The sequence below is a fragment of the Procambarus clarkii genome, chromosome 41 (genome assembly GCF_040958095.1).
Source record: "Procambarus clarkii isolate CNS0578487 chromosome 41, FALCON_Pclarkii_2.0, whole genome shotgun sequence".
In the NCBI taxonomy this organism is placed as follows: Eukaryota; Metazoa; Arthropoda; class Malacostraca; order Decapoda; family Cambaridae; genus Procambarus; species Procambarus clarkii.
In genome coordinates this window covers 35,027,731-35,032,022 of record NC_091190.1, presented here as the reverse complement: position 1 = coordinate 35,032,022, position 4,292 = coordinate 35,027,731, and positions in this window count along the sequence as shown.

The window sequence follows — 4,292 nt, the reverse complement described above, 5'->3', positions numbered from 1 at the left end:
GAGGGATAAATTTCCATCTGCAATGACGCTGTTCCAGTGTGGAAGTAACTGCAGGATGGGAACAGATTTCCCGTAGACATGCTTCTCCAGCTACCAAGTTTGCTCCGTTATCTGAAATCATCAGCTTAGGGCATGATCGGCGTGATGCGAATCTGCGGAAAGCTTGAATAAATGATTGAGCAGTCATATCGGGTGTTACCTCTAGATGTACTGCCCTGGTGGTAGCACAGGTGAACAGACAGATGTATGCCTTGATAGGTTGCTTATCTGCAGTCCCTGTTAGATATATTGCTCCTGTATAATCTACTCCTGTCGTTTCGAAAGGTTGTAGATGGACCACTCGTTCCTTTGGTAGGGGTGGTGGCCCTGGATAAGAGCAAGTTCTTGCATCGTACCTTCGGCATATCATGCAATTCTTCAAGATTGATTTGACTGACTGTCTTCCCTGAGGAATCCAGTACTGCTGTCTGATTTGTGTGAGTGTGTCTAACACTCCTCCATGTTTGATGATTTGTTGATGTGTATGCAACACAATCAACCTTGTGATCCAATGATTTTTTGGTAAAAGCCATGGATGCACGGTATCTAGATTGATATCTGCGTGTTTAAGTCTCCCTCCACAACGCAGAATGTTGTGATTTTCTTGGTCTATCCACAGACCGAGATTGTGTTTTAACTTATGAGGAAGATTTTCATAGTTATTCCCATAAGTTTCTCTCTGGGCTTGTCTTACCCAATAGATAAGTGCATCAGGAAAAGTGTATTTTATACCTTTTTTCCTGAGATAATGAAACACGTTCTGTGTTACATTGATTAATTTGATGAGCGAGGAGTAACGAGTACAATCCAAGACTGATATTTGAGCTTGCTGCCTGGTGGTAGTTATGGTTTGTGTCGTAATGACGTGTGGCTTTTGTTCAGGCCAACTACCATTCACTAACCATCGAGGCCCATGAAACCAAATATCTGCCTTTGCAAACTGTTTAAATGTCATACCTCTTGATAAGAGATCAGCTGGATTATCCTTTGTTGGTACATGCAACAATTGAAAGCCTGCGGAAATTTCTTTAATTTCCGAGACGCGATTTTTTACATATGGAGTTGGACAGTTGTCATTTCGTACCCATTGTAAGACAGCTTCATTGTCAGACCATATAATGACATCTTTGATGTACATGGTAGACAAGACTTGTTTGATATGCACTGCTAAACGTGTTCCAGTTAGCAGTGCTGTTAGTTCCATCTGAGGCAAAGTTCTCTTTTTTAATTGAGCGACTCTGGCCTTAGAGGTGATAAGATATGATTGATTAGAAGTCACTAAATAAGCACAAGCTCCAAAAGCTTTGGCTGACGAGTCTGCAAATACATGTAGTGATACTTCTTCATTTTCCTCGACTATGTGTCTCGGAAAGATTATCTTTTCAACTAAAGTTTGTTCTTGAGCCACTTCCATCCAAGCTTTTTGTAACTGGATTGGTAGTGGATCATCCCAACCAACCTTAGCCTTCCATGCTTCTTGCACCAATAAACGCCACTTGATAGTCAAAGGATTTAGTAGACCAAGTGGGTCGAATACTTTGCTAACTTGTGAAAGCAAATCCCTTTTTGTAGTGATGTTGTAATTTACTGGCACAGATTTGATCGATATTGTGTCCGAGATTAAATCCCAATCCATACCTAACACCTTTTGTGATTCTGGTACGTGATATTCAGGGTAATCTCTTGCTATTTGATTATTCAATGTTGCATTATTAGAGGCCCAAGATTGTAGTGGCATGTTGGCACCTTGTAGCTCCTTGTTGGCCTCTTGATATAATTGTAAAAGTTCAGTAGTACTGTTAACTGTCCCTTGAAAATTATCTACATATAGATTTTGACTGATTTCAGTCTTACAGGGACTTGATGATTTCTTCAGATGAGTATCTAGAGTTGGTTGCAATAGAAATGGACTGCTTGTCGCGCCAAAAAGAACTGATGAGAATCTGAAAGTCACTACAGGACTATTGACATCTTCTGGGTTCTCTACCCATAGAAACTTAGTGAAGTCTCTATCTTCTTCCTGTAAGCCAACTCTTAGAAAGGCCTTACTTATATCTGCTGAATACGCATATTTGTTAAGTCTAAACTTCAACAGTATGTCATACAATTTCTGAGTTAGACTTGGACCTGTTTGCAAACAATCATTTAGACTGGTTCCTTGGGGTCCAGATTTAGAGCTACAATTAAAAACTATCCGTAAAGGAGTTGTTTTTGATTCTCTCATTACAGCCATGTGAGGTAAAAAATGGCCTGTTTGCGTATTGTCATGTTTCACGACTTCGATGAATTTATTCTTTAATTGTTGAGCAATAATCTCATGATAGAGTTTTAAATGCTCAGGCCTTTTTCTTAGCTTTGCTAATTGAGATTTAAATTGACTATAAGCCATTTGATAATTGGTAGGTAAGGTTTTATGGTTGATTTTCCATGGTAGCTTTACCCAGTACTGTCCATCATGGTACTGTACAGTTTCTAAGTACTGACTGTATGCACAGACATCATCAGGACTTGGTTGTTCAGGAATTATTCCTATGGCATCAAGTTCCCACAATTGATGTACAGATTCTAATCCATCATCAATCATGTGGGGGATTTTAAGTGGTGACTGTTCTTTGCCTAGTCATGCCACTATTACAGTTTCTGTATGATGTGATTTTTCAGGAGTTGAAGGTTCAAGATCTAGTATAGGTCCTGTCATCAATATGCCTCCTGCTGATTTGAGTATATTCATACCCATAGATTCTTCTGATCCTAGAATGAATCGATGATAGTAGTCAGCTCCAATCAGGATTCCGATATCCCCTATGAGGTCAGAATCAAGCAGAGGATCTGCTAATTGTATTCCTTTTTCTTTTAGGAATTTAATTGTTGCTGTCAGACCAGTCACTTCCATTTCAGTAGGAATTTTATCAACTACTATGGCTTCTACTGTCCTTTGGGATGTACCTAGACAGACATTGAGTTTTACTACTGGAAAGGTTTTACGACCAGAATTAGTAAAAAACCCTGATATGGAGGTAGATACTTGCTTTGAAAATTTAAGTTGTAAATCTTCTGCAATCTTTTTACTGATAAAGGTTTTCTGTGACCCTTGATCAAAAAAGCCTCTTGTTGGAATACAAATTCCTTGATTGCATAGTTCTAGCTGTGCAGTAGGCAATATGGCTGTTGTAACAATTTCTGTATCCAAGTCGTTGACATTGCTCATTACTGTACAGAATTGTACGGCTGTTGTGGTATTATCATCTTTGGGCTTTGCCTGAGATGCAGGTTGATTATTGGAAGTCTGTGATCTGGATTGAGTGTTAATATCACCACAGAGTGCTGTGTGATGTACACTTTTATGACAATATTGGCAGTTCTGCAATTGAGTGATACACTCACTTGTATCGTGCTTCCGTAGACAACGGATGCACCTGTTCAGAGATTTCAGTCGATCGCTTCGACTGGCACGGCCTTCTTATACTGTGCATTGATAAATGGTATGTGCTTCTTGACAGAATAAACATTTTGGGGCAGTTGTAGCTCCTTTTGTCTTATCTGTCTTAGGAGCTTGGTTTCCTACAGTTCTGTTAACTGTGGGGGATATAGCATAAGAGCCAACATTATTCTGTTTCCACTTTGCAGAAGAGGAATTTTGTTGCCTTGATTTTTGACTGCCATTTTGGACATTTTTGTCCGTGGATTCACCTTTGGGGATTTTTTCTTGAGATCTAAGTTTTCCTCGGCTTCGTAATCTTTGTACGTAAGCTCGAAGTCCATCAAAGATTTGGCTTTGTGATAAGATATTGTTACAAGTATGTAACACTTGTAGGTAAGTAATTACATGCAAGTAGGTCATACAAGCATGTAACACTTGTACTCCTCCAAGGATTTCCTTAAAGGATGAATTGTATCTGTAATAATGTGTATCTACATTATTCATGATGTGATGAAGCATTTTGCTTTTTCTTTTTTTTTTCTCGGCTTTGCCTTTTCTATTAAGTAAGTCTCTTTGAGATGCTTGATTAACTTCAGATTTTCTGAGGCTGCTTTCACTCCAGTGAAAGCATGAGATTAGGTGATCAAGACTATATTCTTGGATTAAGATAGTTATCTTAGATGGATGATAATATTTGTATTGACATTGTCAATGGGCTGTTAGCCTTTCAGATTGTGATGTGAGATTAAGATTGGTCTTAATCCCCAATTGTAGACTATTGTAGCCAAGTGATGATGACATTTGTCTATCACCTGATTTAAATGGTCTGTAG